At 45.7% G+C, this 16,397-nt stretch overlaps 1 protein-coding gene and 1 pseudogene across 1 annotated transcript in view; both read right to left on the bottom strand.

Annotated features, from left to right (window-relative positions):
- The window catches only part of nav2a (neuron navigator 2a), a 1,053,608-nt gene that overhangs the window by 639,073 nt on the left and 398,138 nt on the right, over positions 1 to 16,397 (bottom strand). The window lies entirely within an intron of this gene.
- LOC119972021 lies at positions 15,484 to 15,602 on the bottom strand (annotated as a pseudogene).

Consider the following 16,397-nt stretch of genomic DNA (forward strand, 5'->3'; position numbering starts at 1 on the left):
AAATAATGTTTAACTGCACGTGCTAACTAAGCTATACCTCTCTAACATTCTGCTATCTAGTCGCTCCTGATACGAAGACGCAGGAAGATCCTCTGAGTTCAGTTCATATAATCGGATCTAGTGCTGCCATCTAGTGGTTGTCTAACACTATGATGCAGTTGTTAACCCTTTACATACCATCAGATATACAGATCACCACAAGAGCATTGGTATGGACACTCGCAGTGGGAGCCCCATACTAAAGCCTAACTCAGGATATAAAATTCATCCTAAAACCAAATCGCTCATTAACCTCAAAAAGGTACCTCCACTCAATCCAATCAAATGCCTCCTCCGCGTGCATCAAGATAATAATCGAGGAGGGTGAAAACAGCATATTAAAGAGTTTCTTAATGTTGGCTGACCTAAAACAAACCTTGTCTGTTCCTCCGAAACCAGTCCCAGGGCGGCACGGTAGCATAGTGGTTAGCACAATTGCTTCACAGCTCCAGGGTCCCAGGTTCGATTCCCGGCTTGGGTCACTAACTGTGCAGAGTCTGCAAGTTCTCCCCGTGTCTGCGTGGGTTTCCTCCCACAGTCCAAAGATGTGCAGGTTAGTGGATTGGCCATGATAAATTGCCCTTAGTGTCCAAAAAGGGTAGATAGAGTTACTGGGTTACAGGGATAAGGTGGAGGAGTGGAATTAGGTAGGATGCCCTTTCGAAGGGCCGGTGCAGACTCGATGGGTCGAATGGCCTCCTTCTGCACTGTAAATTCTATGATTCTATGACAAGGCTCAAAACGGGTTGCCAGCGCGTTAGTCAATAATTCAGCTTCCACATTTAACACAGAAGTAGATCCGTATGACCCACACTCTACTGGATCCTTGACTTTTTTCAAAATCAAAGAGATTGATGCCTGAGTCACTGTGGCCAGCAGTAACCCCCCCCCCCCCCCCCCTCCCACGACAAAGAGTCTGTGAACATCTCCAACATATGCGGAACCCACAGCCCAGCAAACAGCTGTTTATAAAACTCGGCAGGGAATCCATGTGGACTTGCCTGACCCGTCTGCATTGGACAAATACAGCTCAATAGCTCCTCCTGCCCAATCAGCACCTCCAGCTCCTGCATTCTATCCCGCTCCACCTCTGGAAAGATTAATTCATCTCAATGTTGTACCATTGCCGATTCCCCCTCCGGAGGCTCAGACTGATAAAGCAGAAAGTCTCAAACACCTCATTGATCTTCTCTGGGGCAGCCACCTACCCACCATCCGAGTCTCTGATCTGAACTATGAATCTCTGAGCCTGCTGCCTCAGCTGGTGAGCTAACAAGCGGCTGACTTTCTCCCAAACTCATAAAACGGCCCCTCGTCCGACGAAGCTGTTTCACTGCCTTCCCCGTCGGCAACAACTCAAAGTCCACCTGTAACTTCTTTATCTCTACCAAAAGCTCCAGCATTAGGGTCCTCGAATGTTGACGGTCCACCTCCAGAATAGAGCCCACCAGCCTCGGCCTCTCTACCCTCCCAGATTTACCCCTGTATGACTTATATGAAATGATCACCCCGCCCCCCCAATAACTGTCTTCAATGCTTCCCAGAGTGTGGAGGTCAAGACCTCCCCATTCTTATTCAACTCCACATACTCCACGAGCAACGCTGTGTCCAACAGATTCACATAATGTGGGGTGTGATCCGCTATTACTCTCACTGAATACCCCGCCTCCCCGACCCAAGGGGTCAAAGACGACCTCCACAACACAAACAAAAAACCATCTGGGAGTAAACCCAATGAATATAGCAAAAAGAAAGAAAACTCCTTATCGCTCAGATGTCTCAATCTCCATGAGTCAATACCACGGTCCACCATGTCCTGGCATCAAAGCTAGAGTGAAACACTTGTCCAACCTTTTTGCAGCCTTGTCTGGTCCCTGTCATAATATACATCCAGGTATATGATGGAGTGCAGACAGGCAGTGATTGACACACAGGATGACCAGTGAGCACACAAAACACAGCAGCCAATCACCAGACAGGACACGACCACTGTAAAGCCAGAGGGCACTAGTTTTCCCGCTCTCTCGGGATCCAGCCTCTAAGACAGTCAGAGCCCGTGAGCAGCAACTAGAACATACACCATGTGGCAGTAAGATAGTCTGGTCAGGTTAGCCTCAGGTCTCCAGTCAAGTCAGTATAGTGTCAACCCACAGTTAAGCATGTATTATAGTTAGTTAATCAATAAAATTGTGTTGCATTTCTTCAAGTGTTGGAAGCCTGTCTCTCTCTACACTGCATCAAACGCAGTCCACATAGACCCAGCTTACCCAACACATCAGTCCCTAAGTCTCAAATGGGTCTCTTGTAGAAAGACCATATCAGCCCTCAAAACTTTTCAAATGCAAAAATCTGTGACCTTTTAACTGGTCCATTTAACAAGCGCCTCCCCCCACCCCCAAGTCAACCATATCCCTCCCGAAAGACCGTGACCTGCGCCAACTCCAGGTCCAACCAAGATGGCCACCACCACCCACATCCAACAAGTTCAAACACAATGGAACCGGCACCATCAGCAAATTACCCCTCCCCCAACGCCTCCCTTTCCCTCCCACTACACCCCACCCCCCGAACACAAGACAAACAACCGACCAAAACCCAAAACCCACCCTCACCCCTCCCTCAACAAAACAAACACCCACAACCAAATCTCGTTACCATAAGAAACAAAAGATATCCCCCCTCCCCCCACCCCTGCATAGGTAACCAGCTGCAGCCATCAGGTAACCAGCTGCAGCCATCAGGTAACCAGCTGCAGCCATCAGGTAACCAGCTGCAGCCATCAGGTAACCAGCTGCAGCCATCAGGTAACCAGCTGCAGCCATCAGGTAACCAGCTGCAGCCATCAGGTAACCAGCTGCAGCCATCAGGTAACCAGCTGCAGCCATCAGGTAACCAGCTGCAGCCATCAGGTAACCAGCTGCAGCCATCAGGTAACCAGCTGCAGCCATCAGGTAACCAGCTGCAGCCATCCCCTCCACTCCGCTCCAGTTAACTAGCAAACCTGCGAACCAGATGGCGCCAACCTCAGGTGAAAACAAAAGACCAACCTGACCACCCCATGTATCCATAGCAGTCCCCAACCCAAACCCAACTTTAACATCAAACAATATAGGAAGAAAACAGGAGCTACAACACAATCCCCTCCAACAATATCATAAACACCCCCCATTACAACAACACGCTCTCCCCCATTTTACAACCATCCCACATACAACAAATCAAAACCATTTTTTTTTAATACAGGAGAACTGAAGGGTATCCAAACAAAAAGGATCATAGTCCTCAAAGCCTTCAGTTCCCTCCCCCAATCCGTGTTTATTAACAAAGTCATTCGCCTCCTCCGGCACATCAAAGAAACAATCAGTGTCTGAAAGTAACATGAAGACGAGCCGGGTACACCAACCCAAAACACAGATTGCTTCGGAAGAGCGACACCTTGGCCTCATTGAACTCTGCCTGACATCTTGATATATTCGCATGGGATCGCCCCGCCTTCTACACTCTCGACTGTCCTTCGCCCATCTCAGGACCCATTCCTCATCCAGGTACTTGTGGAAACAGACAATTATCACCCGTGGTAGCTCCCCTGATCTGGAGTTCTGTCTGAATGATCGATGGGCCCAGTCCAACTCGAAAGGATCCCCTCCCTCACCAATTTCCCAAACATCTTTACATAGTCCATGGCACTTGCACCTTCTGGGCCCTCTGGCAGGTCAACAATCCTTAAATTCTGATGCCTGGAGCAGTTCTTCAGGTCATCAACAATCGTTTTTATAATCTTTTGCTCTCCTGCCAACAATGCCATCTCTAGGGCAGCACGGTGGCACAGTGGCTAGCACTGCTGCCTCACGCCGTTGAGAAGCTGGGTTCGAATTCCGGCCCTGGGTCACTGTCCATGTGGAGTTTGCACATTCTCCCCATATCTGTGTGGGTTTCGCCCCCGCAACCCAAAGATGTGCAGGTCAGGTGGATTGGCCACGCTAAATTGGCCCTTAATTGGAAAAAAATAAATAATTGTGTCCTCTAAATTTATTAAAAAAACAATGCCATCTCTGCCACCAAAGAGAGAATCCGATCATCATGACCATTGAGTGCCTCCTCCACCTTCTAAATCATCGCCCCCTGTGCCTCCACCCGCTGATCCAACCTGTCCATGGTCACACGAATAGGTGCCACGGTCCCCTCAATCGCCTTCCTCAAATCATCAGCAACCGCTTGTCGCTGTTTCTGGAATTTCCCCGGCAAGAATTTCACCAACTTCTCCGTCGTTCACTGAGGGAACAATGGTGCCACAGAGACCTCTGCCATTTACTCCCTTACTCAAGCTCAAGAGACATCTAAATCAGCTGAAGATCCCTTGCCCGTTTATTCCGAGTATTATATCCAATAGACATCACGTGACAGAGGGCATCCAATTCTGTCACTCTGTAACAATTTATTCCTTAAAAACACCCGATAAACTGTTCAAAAGACACAAAATGCAAATGCCCAAGCAGGAGCTCACCTTCATTGCCCCACCGGAAGTCCCCATTTGTTGAAATAATAATTGGATAGCAGCCATTTAATTCAGAAAATATTGCAAAATTACTATTCATTTATAAAAGAAAGACACAATCTGGTCTCAATGTTATTCAAAATTCAATATAACTTCTGTCAATCAAAGAGTTAATACGCTTCTCCCTTTCGAATGGACAGGAACATAGCTCAACTTGTTTCTGCAATTCTACAAGTATTATTCATCAAAGAGAAATGTTCATTCTTAACTTCAAATATGAAAGAAATTAGGAAAAATCCCTGTCCATTAAGTGACTGATTGAGGTTAATGGCCCGCTAAAATAAAACGTGCACATCATAATGCATTGGCATAATCTGAAAAAGTGCACCAGTACCTCCGAGAATATATCCTGGAGAATTTCCAAAGTTTCTTCAAGGCTTAAGTCACTCTCTGGAGGGCTTTTACTATAATGTTTTCTGTATTTATGTGCTTTCAAATGAATGCTTCTCAAACCACACATCAATTACCTACCAGTGAATGACTAGCGCACCCATTCACAAAAACATTTGGAAGGAAGTTGTGTTGAAAATTCCACAGCACTCAAGTGTTACCTCAGAGAAAGTCAGGGAGGAAATCCATGCACGTCATGGCAGTAACGGTAAACCAAAAACAACAGATTAACAATGTTTTAATGCAGTCTGGTTACTTATTCAAAGTGCATCCTAAGGGTTTTCATAGGCAGTGTCAAAATTCATTTTCCAAACATCAATCAAACCTCATCTTATTTCCTCCCAGTCATGTATCTCGGTGAAAAACAAATCTGTTGTGGCTTTTTTACACAGTATGGCGAAAAGAAACATAAATAACTCCCAGGCTGCACGGGGGAACTGTGACTGTTGGTTTGTGGAACATGAAAAATAAATGCTAACCTTCCAGTTCATTACAAAACAGCACAGTCAGTGTTTTAAGATATCAGCAGGACAGCTATTCTCCAGTCCTGCACATCCACCATTTCCCCTTCGAACCTGCTGCAGAGATGGGGATTGGAGTCTGCTCGCCGAGCCACTGGGACATCTCTGCCCGAGGGACACAAGCAGGAGATAAACGAAGATAAATTCAGTTCGATAGATTTATTACTCAGACATTTTTCTTGATGTGTGTTCCGCTGGTTATTAGTCAACACAGAACAGTGGGCCTGTTACTGGGTTAGTAAACCTGGCCCTGGGCTAATGAGATTTAAGGTAAAGGGCCGGAGATTTAGAGGGGATTTAAGGAAAACCTTTTCACCCAGAGGGTGGTGGGAATCTGGAATTCGCTGCCTGAAACTTTGGTGGAGGCGGGAACCCTCACATCATTTAAGAAGCATTTAGATGAGCACTTGAAACGGCATGGCATACACGTGCTGGAAAATGAGACTGTGATAGGTGCTTGATGGCCAGCACAGAGACAATGGGCCAAAGGGCCTCTTTTTGTGTTGTAAAAACTCTGACTCTATGAGACACAAGTTCAAAGCCCCGCACAGCAGTTGAGAAATTCAACCTCAAATGATAAAATAAAATCTAGAATTTGACTTCTGGCGGTGGCTATGTGATGAGCAGTCACACATGCAGTGGTTCCCGCCAGGATTCTTTTTTTTGTGGCCTTTTTGCCTGGTGTGTCGGTGATTATTTGGAGGAAATCGGTGTAGTTTGATGGAATAAGATCCCATCTTATGTGTAATATCTGCTAAATATAACACAAGGCAGAAGGTGGGCAAGGGATCGTTGTCAGACCTTCCCGAGCCTCCGCAGGGGGAACATTGGGGAGGTTTCTGTTGTGTCGTTGGCCCCTCAGTGGTCAACTGAGATGTTGGTTAGCTTCTTGACCAACGAATTTAAGAAGCAGAGGCAGGTGGTTGCTGAGGATCTGGAGAAGAAAATGGAGGGGGCTTTGGCCCAATTCGGGCGGCCATGGACAAGATTGGCGGATAGAGATACAAGGGATGATGATACAGAGGGTGGAGGTGGCATTCTCTGACCCAATGATTGGATTGTCTCCTTGGAGACAGTAATGACATTGTTGGCTGAGGATCATAGATTGCTAAAGGCCAAGGTTGATGATCTGGAAAACCGCTCCTGAGGCCAAAACGTAAGAATCGTCGGGCTGCCGGAGGGCCTGGCGGGCTCAGACTCCATGGACGATATGACCAGGATGTTTGGAAAATTGGTGGAGGAGGGGGGGTCTTTCCAACCCCTCCTGAGTTGAACCGGGTCAATGGTTGCTGAGGCAGAAGCCCAGTTCGCGGGATCCACCACAGGCAATTATAGTCAGATTTCATCGATACCTGGATAAGGAGCGGGTCCTGAGATGGGTGAAGGACCAAGACTGGAGATGGGAGGGTCATACCATCAGAATCTACCAAGGTGTTAGGGCAGAGCTGGCAAAAAGATGTGTAGGGTTTAATAAGGTCAAGGCCGTGTTGTACAAGAGCAATATGAGGTTTAGTGTGGCGTACCCAGCTCGTTGTCGGGTGACTTACAAGGACAGAGACGATCACTTTGATGCACGGGAGCATGCCAAAGAGTTTGTCAAGAAGCACGGACTGGGGTGAACTGAAGTGCTTAAGGTCTATGGAGTTTGTTGTTCATTGTTAAATTTATCTATATTTGTATTTTTTGTGAGGAAGGCTTGGGGTTGTGTCTGGGCCTGTTGGTGGGTGCTTTTTCTTGGCAAAGTTGGGGGTTTGCATGATTTTCCTCTATTGTTCTGTATTAAAGTTTGGTATGGGTGGGGGGAGGGCTGATGGTTGATATGCTGCTTAGTTAACATTGATTTCTACCCTGTGCGGGAGTCATAGTAAAAAGGTCCCAGATATTTGCACACCTTAGAAGTCTGAAGGAGGATGTGGTTTTTCTACAGGAGGCCCATTTAAGAATCAAGGATCAAACAAGGTTGCGGGAGGGATGGGTGGGGCAGGTATGTCACTCGCGTTTTGACTGTAGGGTGCAAGGGGGCACTAAGTTCATTAATAAGAGGGTGGCTTTATCTGTGGTTAATTATTCCTAGTTGGCGCATGAGTTGAAAGGGAACTGTGGCCAAATCATGGCTTACTTTACAAGGGAAATTAAAGAAAAGGCATACAAATTAGCAAGATTTGAAGATTGGGAGCAGTTTCAAATTCAGCAAAGGCAGACCAAGGCATTGATTAACAAGGGGAAAATACAATTTTAAAGTAAACTAGCAGGGAACATAAAAACTGATTGTAAAGGTTTCTATAGGTATGTAAAAGGAATCAGATAGATAAAAACTAATGTAGGCCCCTTACAGTCAGAACAGGGGAATTCATATCAGGGAACATAGAAATAGCTGAGGAACTAAATTCGTACTTTGCTTCTGTCTTCACAAAGGAAGACATGAACAACGTACTGGAGGTTCTGAGAAACACAAGTTTTAGTGAGGAACTGAAGGAAATTAGTGTTACAGTAGTATGAAATGAAAATGAAATGAAAATCACTTATTGTCACAAGTAGGCTTCAAATTAAGTTACTGTGAAAAGCCCCTAGTCGCCACATTCCGGCGCCTGTTTGGGGAGGCTGGTATGAGAATTGAGCCCGCGCTGTTAGCCTGCCTTAGTCTGCTTTAAAAGCCAGCAATTTAGCCCTGTGCTAAACCAGCCCCTGTAAAGAAATGGTTTGGGAAATTAATGGGATTGAAGACGGACAAATCGGCAGGACCTGATAATCTTCATCCCAGAGTACTTAAGAAAGTGGCCCGAGAAGTCGTAGATCCATTGGTGGTCATTTTCCAAAATTCTTTGGGATTTGGAATAGTTCCTACAGATTGGAAGGTGGCGAATGTAACCCTGCTATTCAAAAATGGAGGTAGAGAGGAAACAAGGAACTATAGATCAGTGAGCCTAATGTCGGTAGTAGGGAAGTTGCTGGAGTTAATTATCAAGGATTTCATAGCACAGCATTTGGAAAGCAGTGGTGTAATCAGACAAAGTCAGCATGGATTTACAAAAGAAAATTCATGCTTGAAAAATCTACTAGAATTCTTTAAAGATGTAACTAGTAGAGTTGACCAGGGAGAACCAGTGGATGTGGTTTATATAGACATTCCGAAGGCTTTCGACAAGGTCTCACATAGCAGATTAATACGTAAAGTTAAAGCACGTGGGATTGAGGGTAGTGTCTTAAGATGGATAGAAAGCTGGTTAGCAGACAGGAAATAAAATGTTGGTCTTTTTCTGATAGGCAGGCAGTGACTAATGTGGTACCACAGGGATCTGTGCTAGGATCCCAACTGTTCACATTATATATTAATGATTTGGATGAGGGAATTAAATGTATTATCTCCAAGTTTGCAGATGATACAAAGTTGGGTGGGAGGGTGAGCTGTGGGGAGGATGCAGAGATTCTTCAGTGTGATTTGGACAGGCTGAGTGAGTGGGCACATGCATGCAGCATAATGTGGATAAATGTGAGGTTATCCACTTCGGTAGCAAAAATAGGAAGGCAGATTATTATTTAAAAGGGTAGAAATTGAGAGAGGTGGATACTCAGCGAGACCTTGGTGTCCTCATGTACCAGTCGCTGAAAGTAAGTGCGGAGGTACAGCAGGCAGTAAAGAAGTCAAATCCCCCTTGGACCATTGCCTTCAACGCCCCCCAGAATGTGGCCGCCAACACTTCCCCATTCTGATTCAGCTCCATGTAATCGCCGATCGTCGACCTCACCTTTCTCCAAACCCCTTCTCTGTCAAGAGAGCCGAACCCAGCCTCCATGCCGGCTTCGGCACTTGCTCCGAACTCAACCTCACCTCCAGCCAATGCGGCGCGTGACCCAAAATCACAATATCCACATACTCTGCCCCCACCACCTCCATCAACACCGCTCAGCTCACCACAAAGAAATCAATTCTCGAATATACCTTATACACGTGTGAGAAGAAGGAGTACTCCCACCTCCTGTCCCCAGATTTCACGGATCACCCATTCCCACACATTTCATAAACCCTCCCAACTCCTTCGCCATCCTCAACCTTCCCATTGACTTGGTGCTCGACCTGTCCATCCTCCGCTCCATCACACATAATCAACTGGTGCGTATCCAAGTCCGGGATCGTTCCCAGTAAACCCTTCACAAACCCCACATCATTCCAATTCAGCTCATATCCATTGACTAGCACCACCGGCGTCCCCTCCAGCACCCCACTCGCTATCACATATCTACCCCCCCCCCCTTGGCCGTACTTCCTTGGCCCCCACAAACTCCGTCATTTTGTGCAACAAAATGGCCACCCCCTACAAATTCGAGTCAAACCCTGAGTGAAATATTTGTCCCACCCATCCTTTCCTCAACCTAACCTGATCCTTCACCTGGAGGTGCATCTCCTGTAAAAAGATCACCTCCGCCTTCAAGTTCCTCAGGTGTGTAAAAGCCCGACACTTCTTAATCGGCCCGGTTAACCCATGGACGTTCTACATTATAATTCTTACCAGAGGCTTATTCCTCCACTCCCCTCTACCGTCTGCCATCATTTTTGAAAGCACAAGTGAACCTTGCAGTTGCGAAGTCCCCCTAGGGGATGCGGAGGATTATGGAGACTCTGGAGAGTACTGGGTCAGGCCCGCTAATGATATGCCAACGGTGTTTACTGTACATGCAGAGTGGAATACATTGGCACCGCTATCGAGGCACCGGAACATTGCGATTTTGCTGTCAAAACTGATTCTCCGCCCAATCGCGTTTCGCGATTCCAGCATCGGCTGACGGAGAATCCACTCACTATGTTTCGGCCTCAACTACCTCCTGTGGTAACGAATTCCACAGGCTCACCACTTTCTAGGTGAAGAAATTTCTCCTCATCTCAGTCCTAAATGGTCCACCCGTATCATCAGACTGTGACCCCTGGTTCTGGACGCACCCACTATCCGGAACATCCTTCCTGCATCTAACCCGTCTCGTGCTGTTAGGATTTTACAGGTTGCGATGAGAGCCCCCCTCATTCTTCTGAAATCCAGTGAATACAATCCTAATCTCTCCTCATACATCAGTCCTGCCATCCCAGGAATCAGTCTGGTAAACCTTCGCTACATTCCTTCTAGAGCAAGAACACCCTTCCTCAGATATTCCAGGTGTGATCTCACCAAGGCCCTGCATAATTGCAGCAAGACATCCTGCTCCTGTACTCCAATCCTCTCGCTATGAAGGCCAACATACCATTTGCCTTCTTTACCACCTACTGTAACTGAATGGTTACCTTCAGTGACTGGTGTAAGAGGACACCCAGGTTGCAACGCACATTCCCCTCTCCTAATTTATAGCTATGCAGATAACAGTTTGCCTTCTCGATTTAGCTACCGAAGTGGATAACCTGGCATTTATCCAGATTATACTACATCTGCCTTTGATTTGCCCACTGCTAAATGTTGTTAAATGTTGTGTTGTCTCCCTCTTCAAGGACCGATTATTTCGATGGACGGAGAAGGCGTTTGATCGGGTTGAGGAGATCAAGTAGGAAGACCATGAGGGGGTCAACGGAAGAGCTCTACTTGAGGTGCCAGCCCTTCACCTCCTCTCCAAGGGAACAGATTTCCATCAGCTGTTGGGGGGGGGGGTTGTCTTTTTATATGTTTTATTCAGGTTCTGCGTTCTTTATGGGTGTTGAAGGGGGAGGGGAGAGAAGGATTGGGGGATTGGGTGGATGGAACTTTGGTATTACATGGGGGTTTTTTTGCTACAATGAAAATCTTGTTTGACTAAAAATATTTTAAAAAACTAATATAAAATTCTATAATTATAAAAGAGTATCAGTAATGGTGGAGCATGATTCCCCTTGTCGGAGAAACTAGAACCAGAGGACACCATCTTAGACTAAACGGACGATCCTTTAAAACAGAGATGAGGAGGAATTTCTTCAGCCAGAGGGTGGTGAATCTGTGGAACTCTTTGCCGCAGAAGGCTGTGGAGGCCAATTCGCTGAGTGTCTTCAAGGCAGACATAGATAGGTTCTTGATTAATAAGGGGATCAGGGGTTATGGGGAGAAGGCAGAAGAAAGGGGATGAGAAAATATCAGCCATGATTGAATGGCGGAGCAGACCTGATGGGCCGAGTGGCCTAATTCTGCTCCTATGTCTTATGGTGAGCATGAAATTACTGAATTGTTACTAAAACCCATCTGATTCGTTAATGTCCTCTCGGGACAGAACACTACCATCTTTATCCAACCTGGGTCTAACATATGATTCCAGACCCACAGGTTGACATTTAGTGACCCTCGGAAATGAAACAGCAAATCACTCGGTTAAATGTTTAAAACAATGTCTCACCATCATCTTCTCTACAGCAAATAGGTGATGGGCATTAAATGATGGCCAGATGGTGCTGCATGTGAATGAATTTTCTAAAAAGCCACAATGAATAAGCATAAAAATGGTGCAATGTGGAGGAATGGTCTTGTTACAGCACTTTTTTAAAGGACTGTATTATCAACCTGTTTCATAATCCAGAATTTTCTTTCTTTTTTAAACTTAAAGTACCCAATTCTTTTTTTTTCAAATTAAGGGGAATTTAGCATGGCCAATTCACCTACTCTGCACATCTCTGGGTTGTGGGGGTAAGACCCATGCAGATACGGGGAGAACTCCACACGGACAGTGACCGGGGGCCAGGATCGAACCCGGGTCCTCAGTGCCAAGAGGCATCAGTGCTAACTCAGGATTTTTTTTAAAATGGGAGTACTGTTTTGCAATTTGTTCACCAAATTATGTATTCAGCTGATGCCTCATTTTGCATGAGGAACTGTTTATTTCTTTTCTGCAAAATTTCAACAGCCAATTGTACAGTAGATTAAAGCAGCGATTTCTCTAAATTATACTTCAGTGACAGTTGCTTGTTTTAAAATAATCTTTGTTGAATAATAAAACACTAAGTCAGCTCACAGATGTGACAAGAAATAATAAATATTAAGATAATCACACATTGACTAAATCCACATTTTTCAATACTTGTCACATTCCTTTAAATTGACATTAACAGGCACAGAAATGTTCTTTCCAAAATTGACTAAAACAAATCCCACAATAATTATTTACAGAAAAAAATGTATAAAAGATCAAACTCTAAATAAAGCCTGAAATGTTGTATCGCACTTGAGACACACAGCAAGCACTTCACACCACAAACTTTCAAAATCAACCGGCTTAGAAATACATAAAGGCATAATTACCAGCAGTATTTTTCTTTCAGTTAATTTGTGAAGGGTGTGCTGTTCAAAGTGAAGGTTGGTGGTACTGAGGAAGGAAACGTTTTTCAAGCAGCAACAGTCAGCAAGAGTTCCCAGGCCAGATTCCACCTGGTTAACTCCTCCGCACTCCTTCCAACAAAACTTCAAAAACTGTTTTACAAGACCAGCCATTGGCCACCAAAGTGAGATGATTCAGTCATCCTGTGGTCTCTGTGATGAAACTGCCAATTTAGTGCCAAATTTAGAGCAAAAAGCTGAGGCTACTAAACTCATTTTTCAGAGGAGAATTGCAATTGATTCATCAGAGATGGATTTAAACTCGACTGTTCGTGAAAGGCCAATGTCAAACTTTTTAAGAACATCTCATATTCATTAACTAGCATTTTGTCAGGAATTTTATCGAGGGCAGTAGCGGTATAATTAGCTACATTTTCTAGAATAGTTGTTATTTTTTTGGTAGGTTCTTTACTCAGAGAGTGGTTAGGGCGTGGAATGGACTGCCTGCTGTGATAGTGGAGTCGGACACTTTAGGAACTTTCAAGCGGTTATTGGATAGGGACATGGAGCACACCAGAATGACAGGGAGTGGGATAGCTTGATCTTGGTTTCGGACAATGCTCGGCACAACATCAAGGGCCGATGGGCCTGTTCTGTGCTGTACTGTCTATGTTCTATGTTCATGCTTCTTAACTTAGAATAGATAGAATTGGTGTTGTATTTATGAAGTTTAAGAGATGGTTCAGACAACACCAAAATTGTACGACATTTTAATGCTCAATGGGCGTGATTCCCCGCAAATCCAGCGTGCCGTGAAGGCTGGCATGAAACTGGCCGTGTTTCACGCCAGCCTCGGAGCTCTGTCCCGGGACCCAATTCTCCCCCCCGGGCGGGGCTAGTATCGGGGCCGGGGGAATCAAGAGTCACGGCGGCTGACGCGCACGATGACGTCAGCCGCGCATGCGCGGGTTGGACGGCTCCAATCCGTGCATACGCGGATGACGTCGTCACGCAGACGTGTCAAACCCGCGCATGCGTGGGCCGTCATGCCCCTCAGCCGCCCCGCGGACTGATCCTGCGGGGTGGCGGAAGAACAAATAGTGCGCGGGTATTGGACCCGCTGCCCGCGATCGGTGCCCACCGATCGCAGGCCCGTGCCAATCGGTGCCATGGTTGTCCGGGACGGGCACTTTGCGGCCGTTTCCACGAACGCTGAAAGCAGGTGTGATCGCGGCCGTGAAAACGGCCGTAAATTCGGCACATCGGCCTGCGGAGAATCGCTGTTCGCCGTAAAAAACGGCGAGCAGCGATTCGTGTCGGGGGGTGGCCGGAGGGGGGGAGAATAGCGGGAGGCCGTGAAAATTGTCGGGAAGGCCCTCCCGCTATTCTCCAACCCGTCGTGGGCAGCGTAGAATCGCGCCCAATGTTTTTCAATAATTTACCACTCAATAATAAGATGATTTGGTAAAAAAAACTCTTTTACGGAAGGAGTAAGCATGAATTCCATTGCTGATTGTTCCCTCATGTAAACTACAGCAGGTTTACTAACTAGAACCAGGAATATCCTTGCTTATGGATCCTCCACATTCATGAATTACTGGGCACTGCATTATTAGTCTGATACACTGCTGGCAACATGGTAATGAAAGCTCCTGTCATTCACCAACAAAAATAAACTTGTAATACTGCAAGTCACATGTCATAAAGTGGATATTCCTTCAGGTTATACATTACTTGACTTCCTGACGTGTGGCACCATAGCGTAAAGAAAAATAACAAACACATCAGGCATGATTGCATTCTTGAAACAATAAATCTCTTGACAACTTGCTGTAAAAGAAAATATGCAATGTGACGTATGGGAGAAGGTTATTATAAGCAAGGGAGCGTGCAGATTGTAAAAGAGTGTGAGCCTATGTATACATGATGGAGCTTTTCTGCAAAGTGCAAAAACGGGCCGGGTCCCTATGCTCCATTTTAATTAGCCCAACAGAAGCTAAATTCAGCCACCAAGACAAAAGCTGTTTCAAGAATAGCCAAAAATAATATTCAGAACTCTTATCCTGTGAAAGAAAATCTGTTCTTCTGCTCATATTACTTGAACGTCTTTGTAGATGGTGTGAGTAAGCTTTAAATCATGGAGTCTCTTAAACAAGTCAGATATATGACAAGGGTTTTGAATATCTCATGTCAAAATGCTGCAATTGCGTTCTTAAGCACCAAAGATTTAGGCCATTAAAGTACTGACATACGCCAGGACTCACTTAAAGTTGCATGTATGCAGAGAAAAGGTGATGAAAACGTTTAACTGTTCAACTCAAGGACACCAAACCTTGGCTCAGTGGTAGCAGTTTTGTTTTGCCTCTTGGAAAACATTTTAATGCTCAATGTTTTCCAACAATTTACCACTCAATAATAAGATGATTTGTTGAAAATAACTCTTTTACGAAAGGAGTAAGCATTAATTCCATGGCTGATCCTTCCCTCATGTAAACTACAGCAGCCTTACTAACTAGAGCCAGGAATACCTTTATTGTCACAAGTAGGCTTCCATTAACACTGCAATAAAGTTACTGTGAAAAGCCCCCAGTCGCCACATCCCAGCACCTGTTTGGGTACACTGAGGGAGAATTCAGAATGTCAAAATTCTCCTAACAGCACATCTTTCGGGATTTGTGGGAGGAAACTGGAGCAACAGTGCTAACCACTATGCTAACGTGCCGCCATACTACACCTGGTATTCCCATGGGGTCTCCCATCCAAGTACTAACCAGGCCTGAGTCTGCTTAGCTTCCGAGATCAGCCGGGATTGGGCGTTTTCAGACTAGTATGGCCATAAGCAGACTTACGGATCCTCCACATTCAAGAATTACGGGACACAGCATTATTAGTCTGATACATTGCTGGCTTTATGGTAATGAAAGCACCTGTCATTCACCAACAAAAATAAACCTGTAACGCTACACGACACATGTCATGAAGTGGATATTCCTTCAGGTTATGCATCAGTTTAAAGTGTGGCGCCCCCAGTGTTGTTACGACACCCTGGGCTAGTGCATGGTCAATTCCTGCCCCACTTGACCCGGAGTCACAACAGCTGAATTCACCAATAATTCTTTGAAAAATACCCAAAGTCTTTGGCCCCTGGCTGCCTAATAATTACAGTCACCAGGTTTGTAAGTTTAAACACAATTACATAGAACATAGAACAGTACAGCATAGTACAGGCCCTTCGGCCCACCATGTTGTGCTGACCATTGATCCTAGTCTAAGATCAACCTAACCTCCACCCCTTCAATTTACTGCTGTCCATGTGCCTGTCCAAGAGTAGCTTAAACGTCCCTAATGACTCTGACTCCACCACCTCCGTTGGCAGTGCATTCCACACACCCATCACTCTCTGTGTTAAGAACCTACCTCTGACATCTCCCCTGTACCTTCCTACAATCACCGTAAACTTATGTCCGCTCGTGACAGCCATTTCCACCCTGGGGAAAAGTCTCTGACTATCCACTCTATCCATGCCTCTCATCACCTTGTACACCTCTATCAGGTCACCTCTCTTCCTTCTTCGCTCCAGTGAGAAAACCCCGCGCTCTCTCAACCTTTCTTCACAAGACATGCCCTCCAGTCCAG

This window comes from Scyliorhinus canicula, chromosome 9 (assembly GCF_902713615.1).
Source record: "Scyliorhinus canicula chromosome 9, sScyCan1.1, whole genome shotgun sequence".
Lineage (NCBI taxonomy): Eukaryota > Metazoa > Chordata > Chondrichthyes > Carcharhiniformes > Scyliorhinidae > Scyliorhinus > Scyliorhinus canicula.